This window comes from Ailuropoda melanoleuca, chromosome 3, assembly GCF_002007445.2.
Source record: "Ailuropoda melanoleuca isolate Jingjing chromosome 3, ASM200744v2, whole genome shotgun sequence".
Classification (NCBI taxonomy): Eukaryota; Metazoa; Chordata; class Mammalia; order Carnivora; family Ursidae; genus Ailuropoda; species Ailuropoda melanoleuca.
The window spans coordinates 64132038-64139734 of record NC_048220.1 but is presented as its reverse complement, the minus strand read 5'-3'; the positions used below and the strand labels follow the sequence as shown (position 1 = coordinate 64139734).

The window sequence follows — 7697 nt, the reverse complement described above, 5'->3', positions numbered from 1 at the left end:
AACGCCGGGATCACGCCCTGAGCCGAAGGCAGACGCTTAACCACTGTGCCACCCAGGCGCCCCCAAACCTTTACTCTTTAAAAAGTTTTATTAAAATATTTTATCATAATATGCATTAAGTATGCAAAATGTACAGAGAACAACAGAACATGCACGTACCCATCATTCAATTCCTAAGTTCTAACATTTCGCCCTACTGGGGCTACTTTTTGGGGTTTTTTAAAATTCTGTGATAGAGTTTAAATAATATATAGAACATACCTGTATGGCTTAAAGAATAATAAAATGCACATGGAGATACTCTCCAGCAAACTTGAAAAATAAAGCATCACTCCTATCTTAACAGCCTCTCTGTGTTTGCCTCTCTAATGCTGATAGCTTGACAGAATATAGAATTCTAAGTTGAAATAACTTTACCGCAGAATTTTGCAGGCACTGTTCCATTCCTGTCTGGCGTCCAGGATTGCTGTTCAGACATCTGAAGCCATTCTGCTTCTCTAGCCTTTGTGTGTTAACCTGCTTTTCACCCTCTGTGGAAGCTCTTTGCCCCTGGTGTTCTGAAATTTTACAATGATGTATCTTGTTGTGGGTTTATTTTTATCCATGTGTTGAGCACTCTGTGAGCCTTTTCACTCTGGAAATTCCTGAACTTCTGCTCTATGAAATACCATTATATGACTTTTTTGCTGTTTGTCTACATTCCCTACTCTTACTTGAATTTTGGATATGATGGGCTGGTGTCTTACCTTTCTTTTATTTTCTCTGATTCTTTATCTCTTTGCCTTTTTGCTCTACTTTCTGGAAGATTTTCTTAATTCTACCTTTAAATCCTTCTAATTTCTATTATGTTTATACTTTCCAGTGGCTCCTGTGAGATTACGTATTAGTCTCTGCCCCAGTTCCTGGCACAGCACTGCTTAGGAAACTGGTAAGAGCACCAGCAGCATCTTTTGTTCTAATGGGGTGACCCTAGGGGGGCTGCTGGATGGGGGCTGGTCGACAAAAAGACCAAACCATGATTAGCAGCTTGGAATTTTCAGCCCTACCCCCACTTTCCTAGAGATGGGAAGGAAGCTGGAAATGGAGTTAATAATTGATCATGTCCACATGAGGAAGTCTCCATAAAATCCCAATAATATGGGGGTTCAGAGCACTTCCAGGCTGGTGAATATACCCACACCAGGAGGGGGACATGCCCCAAAATTACACAGGGACAGAAGCTCTTGCCCTCAAAACCCTCCCAGAATTCCTCCTATGTATCTCTTCACCTATATCCTTTATCATATCCTTTTAAAAAACTGGTAAACGTTAAGTGTTTCCCTGAGTTCTGGAAGCTGCTCTAGCAAATTAATCAAACTTGAGAGGAAGTCATGGGAACCTCTGACTTGTAGCCAAATCTGACTAAAACTGTGGGTAATTTGTGGCCCCACTACTTGGGATTAGCATCTGAAGCGGGGGGTCAGTCTTGTGGGACTGAGCCTGTGACCTGTTGGACCTGATGATACCTCCAGGTAGACAGGGTCATAATGGAGTTAAATTGCAGAACACCCAACTGGTGTCATGCGGAATCGACCAGAAGTATGAGAAGTGACACAGAGAAGTGCTCTGGGTGAGCAGTAAAGGAGAAAGGCTCAGGAGGGAAAAACCCGGTGGTCGTTCTTACACAGTTCCTTCTTCCTGTCCTTTTAATAAAGCATCTATTCTTTTACGGCTGCACTATATTATTTATCTCTCTGAATATATATAATAACCTAAAAATATTTTTTATCTTGCTCATTTGGTCTGTCTTCTTAAGGATGCTTTTTTCTGTTTCTTTGTTTTAGGTCTCTTTCTGAAATTCCTCAATACCTCACAGTGATCCCTGGCTGCTAGCTCTCATTTAAAAACGGGGCGTTACGGGGCGCCTGGGTGGCGCAGTCGTTAAGTGTCTGCCTCTGGCTCAGGGCGTGATCCCAGCTATGGGATCGAGCCCCACATCAGGCTCCTCCGCTGGGAGCCTGCTTCTTCCTCTCCCACTCCCCCTGCTTGTGTTCCCTCTCTCGCTGTCTCTCTGTCAAATAAATAAATAAAATCTTAAAAAAAATAAAAATAAAAATAAAAATGGGGTGTTAAAAAGACGTTTGGAGTTCCACGTCCATGCATGGGGCTTACTGACCACAAGCTTATGTCAAGGTGTTTTGATTAAACTATTTCATTGGGGAATTGCTGATATGTGTGCCTATAGGTGCTTGTGAGAAACTGGAAGATTCCCCAGGAGAGATTCTTCCTTTCTACTTCCTTGCCAGTAAAACCTGGTTGCTCATGTTTCAGAGCCAGGAGGCTGGTGCAGGAATGGGGGTATCTCCACAGCCAGTATGTAAACATTTCATTTAATTGGTTCGGTTTTCATTGTGGTAGCCAGCGCTGCCCGCAGCTATGCCCTGACACCTCTAATGTTCTGTCCTCTCTGGGGATACACCTGCAGTCTCTGCTGAAGGACAAAAATGGCAATCTCCTGGCTATACGAGTTATAAGGCTTTGGGTATCTAATTCCTCAACGTTGAGTCAATCCTCCTTTTCTAGGCCCCACTTTACCCCCACTCCCAAAATTATCAGATACTGCCGCTGCTGAGCTGTTTGTGGGTTTTGAGGTATATACCGCGTTGCTTTTTCTCCTCCTCTGTCATTCTAGAGTAGGAAGCTTCTTGAGTTCTGCTCAGTCCACCTAGTTTCAGATTCCTGGTCAGAGTTCTCATTCTTTTTGATCTTGTTAACAAACCTTTACTTTTGTTCTTGGTGTTCTGCAGTTTAACTATGACAAGTTTAGGGATGGATTTCATTTATCTTGCTAGGAGTTCCTTATGTACCTGAATGTGAAGATTTGTATCTTTTACAGTACTAGCATACTTTCAGCTACACTTAAATATAAATATTTGTATCTTCTAACAGTTTTAATGTACATATCACTGTGCGGAATTCTGGAAAATTTCTTTAATCATCCAGCCTACTTATTCACTCTTCAGCTGTGTCTATAAACTGCTTTTAAGTTATATGTAGAGATTCTAATTTTAATTATTATATATCTTATTTCTATAATTCCTATTTAGTTCTTTAAAAATAATTTCTTTAAGCATATTAAACATGCTTATTATCATATACTCCATAGCCTATAATTTCAATATCTATGGACTTTCATTTTTTCTTTAAGATTTTATTTTTTTTGTTTATTCGACAGAGATAGAGACAGCAGCGAGGCAAGGAACACAAGCAGGGGGAGTGGGAGAGGAAGAAGCAGGCTCATAGTGGAGGAGCCTGATGTGGGGCTCGATCCCATAACGCCGGGATCACGCCCTGAGCCGAAGGCAGATGCTTAACCCCTATGCCACCCAGGCGCCCCGGCCTTTCATTTTTGTTGTGGGGATGATACTCCATTTTCTTGTTTTGTTTCTCCTACTCGTAGTGGCTTGTTTTGTACTTTTTCATTCTATACTCCTGTTTCTTGGAAAAGTCTTTGTGAGAACTCTTTAAGACCTGGATTTAAAGAGTCTGCATTTTTCTATCCATTCTATCCAGGAACACTGCCAATCCAGGACCACATTAAGGTAAATTTTTAGTTTGGGCATTTTGAGCCATATACAGAGTATCAATTCTGACCCTAAACTCAGGCTGACAGCTACCCTGAGGTTAAATATCATCAAGACTTCCTACCCTCATCCAGAGTTAATGCAAAGGGAGCCAAGTTTCTTTACTATTTCCTTTTTTCTTAGTTATGCCATTGAGAGATTTTTGCTGTTGTTGAGGAAGGGTCTTATGCGAGAACTTCTATACCGAATGGGTCCTCAAATCTATCTTTTATCACTTATATTAAGCCATTAAATCTGAAACTACAGACCCTCTAGAATTAGCTCATAGTCTGCCATGCACTTCCCCCAAGAGCAGAGGAAATTAACCAACGCCTTGTTCTGCAACATCGCCCTCTTCCGTAGTTCACATTATCGTGAATCAGATCACATGAGTTGTAAGCAAACCAGAGATGATCTCTAACCTTAACAAGCTTTATCTCAAAAAGACATAAAACATCTAAATACCCACAAAAATACACAAAAAGTTACATTTAAATTTAAATGTATGAATACCTATTAAGCATAAAGGAGAGAAAGGTGGAGCTGACTGGTGGGAAAGGAAGCCTATGGCATGAGGCGAACATACCCAGGCAACTATGGCAGCGTACCAAGCCTGGCTGTCCTCATTTACCCCTCAGCTGCACTCTGACGAAACATTCACTCCCCATTTGGCAGCTGGAACATTTTTAGCAGCCGTGGAGTCCAGTCATGCACACATTTAGCTCCTCAATACTGCTCCTGATTGACAGTCCCCAAAATGGAAATCTCTGGAAATTTGGTCATTTAGAGTCTAAAGCAAAGTGTATTGTTCCTTTTTCCAGTCAATGTTATTCAACTGCATTCCTCTACCATACAGCCTTAAAACAGCCTGGTGCTAAGCATGGATTTTTCCACTGAATGAGGAAATCCTAACTCTAATGTTAGTCTCTTTCTCAATGACCCCAAGTGGTAAGGAACAGGATCACCATCTTTGGAGACATAATACTTTAGTTAGCTGCTACAGAAAACAATCTTACAGAGGCGTTGAACTTATCAGAGGAAGGGGTGGGGCATCAATTTTTTTTGTTTCTCTTCCCTTTGCCTGATACAACTTAGCAGAAAAACACAAATTTGTAGGTGTGGATATCTTGGCCACTGTGCTTGACACATACCCCACAAAATCACCCAAACTCTCTTCCTATTTGCTTTCTCTAGCACGCTTTTCCAACTCCCATTCCAATTCTATGTGTTTGTGTATACAACTCGATGAGTCTATCATTTACATGAAAATGCAAAGGGCCACTGTAAGACACAGATGGAGAGAAGGTAAGAGTTCTACTAGAAATCAAATATAATGTAAGAAGTGGGAACCTTCAAAACATCAACATTTATGAAGAAGATAAAAAGAAGAACATTCAATGAGCATTTCATACTATACCCTAAATTTGGGGGAAGGCTCTAGAAAATATATGCGGTTTTCCAGCAAGTGCCTACAAAATGCTTTGGATTTATAGTGTAAAAAAAACAAAAAACAAAAAACTGCATTTCAGTTCTAACTTCAGTTTCAAGCTTTTTTTCCCTGTGTAAAATGGGGATAATTCTAATAATCTTAGAATCACTAGAGTAAACATCTTTAAAATGAGAAGTATTATTATTACTATTAAGCTCAGATCCTTTGAGATAAGACCAGTAAGACTTTTTTTTTTTTTTTAAAGATTTTTATTTATTTATTTGACAGAGAGATAGACAGCCAGCGAGAGAGGGAACACAAGCAGGGGGAGTGGGAGAGGAAGAAGCAGGCTCCCAGCAGAGGAGCCTGATGTGGGGCTCGATCCCCTAACGCCAGGATCACGCCCTAAGCCGAAGGCAGACGCTTAACAACTGAGCCACCCAGGCGCCCCAAGACCAGTAAGACTTTTAAACTAGTGATTTTGATGAAAAATTCTGGCTCATCTGTGAGAAAAATCATCTAAAAATTTGGGGGGTGACAGGCCAATATAATTAAAAGAAGAGCTTTTTTCCATTTTTCAGATAATTTTACAGGAGATGTACAGATGAAAATAATTAAATAGGGGCGCCTGGGTGGCACAGCGGTTAAGCGTCTGCCTTCGGCTCAGGGCGTGATCCCGGCGTTCTGGGATCGAACCCCACATCAGGCTCCTCCGCTGTGAGCCTGCTTCTTCCTCTTCCCACTCCCCCTGCTTGTGTTCCCTCTCTAGCTGGCTGTCTCTATCTCTGTCAAATAAATAAATAAAATCTTTGAAAAAAAAAAAAAGAAAATAATTAAATATATTAGTGCCTGTCTAAAAATGTGATGGAACACTACAGATACTGGGTTTTGGTCTACCTCCGATTCATAATTCAAGTAATTAATAGTTGAAATGAAAATATCTTGTATATTTCTGGTAAGTGTGATAATTGCTTAACAAATGTTTTCTGAATAGTTTCTTCACCGCCAGCTCAGCATATGCAACATTCCGTACATGTTGCTGTTTGCATGCTGCTATCGGTGATGCTTACTCAAAGGCCACAGTCAAGCATTTCTTCTCTCCTAGGCACGTACAAGGGCTACAATCCGAAGGTCATGCATATCTGTGCAATGACAAAAAATTGTGTGATTTCATGTGTAATTCTTACAAGCATGAAATGGAACTTTTATATATTATGTAATATTTTGGAAGTTTAAAATGTTGCTATTTCTGTTAACACTTGTTACTGGGGATTTTGTATTAAATTTCAAAATAGCTCAGTTTGAGTTATCTTCAAGACACACTGTCCTTCAACAATGAAAACAACCCAATGTCATTATAATTAAATATTGCTATGTTTATAATACTTTTTAAGTTAATCATGTGCTGGCCAGCCGATAGTCAACTGGCTAGTGGATCCGTGCAGGGATGCCAAGAACAAAATTTCATAAAGCCTTTACCTCTCAATGAAAAATAATAGTTTTTTTTTTTTAATCAATCAAGAATAGATGGGAGACTAGAATTTAAACATCAGGAATTTGTAATTCAAATAAATCTTTAGTGCTTTCCTTTGAGGTGTAAAATCATCATTAATAATCATTACTGTTGATACTTAGGAAGACTGCATCTTGGCAGTTGTCTTGCTTATAAACTAGATTTCAGATTCACTTATCTTATGTCCAATATTCCCAACTACAACCCGAAAAGCTGCCTGAAACAGTTAAACAAGAGTTTTAACAGGTCAAATGCTATGTGTCTTCCAGTGGATACAGAGGTGTGTGTTGTCAGTGGATAAAAGAGCTGGCACAACCCGATTCACGACAATCAACCATGGGCATGTCTTTGTAACTCCACTTTCAATGATGTCATAGTGATAGTTCAAAATCAGCCATGCTAGGAGTACTTACGCCACAGAAATGGGAATACACAGTAAGTCAGGTCTTTTTACCCTGAAGAGCCAGCCATTAAACTTTACGAGCATACCACTACTTAGGGCGGAGGGGGGTGAGGGGAGGAAAGGAAACACAGATTGTAAGAAGGCAATGGAATTTGGAAGTGGAGTTCCGGGTTTGCTAGTCAGATTTAGAACTGGAAAATATTATTCAAAATGTCATGTATTTGAAGAGTATTTTCATCTTTTTTTTTTTTAAAGATTTTATTTTATTTATTTAGTTGACAGAGACAGCCAGCGAGAGAGGGTACACAAGCAGGAGGAGTGGGAGAGGAAGAAGCAGGCTCATAGCGGAGGAGCCTGACGTGGGGCTCGATCCCATAACGCCGGGATCACGCCCTGACCCAAAGGCAGACGCTTAACCGCTGTGCCACCCAGGCGCCCCGTATTTTCATCTTTTGTGAGAAAAATTAGTTTTGGAAATTTTGGAAGCAGCCTACTAGGAATTTAAAGTTACGGGAAGTCATGAGGAATCTAGTGTATTTATAAAAGGGATATGTAATATAATCAAATGAGTATCTAATCAAGTACCTTGGTTCTAGTCTGCTCGAGGTTATCCTAATTTGAAACAAGATGACACTTCCCTAGAACCTCAGCCAAACTTGATATGAAGGGTCAAAAGACCTTCAAATGTAGGACGTGAGTTGGAAAGTAAATGCATATACACAGGCAAGGACCAGATTATTATATTCTCTA

General features: G+C 40.2%; 1 long non-coding RNA gene across 1 annotated transcript in view; it reads left to right on the top strand.

Moving 5' to 3' along the window:
• The window catches only part of LOC105240301, a 74642-nt gene that overhangs the window by 46517 nt on the left and 20428 nt on the right, over window positions 1–7697 (top strand). The window lies entirely within an intron of this gene.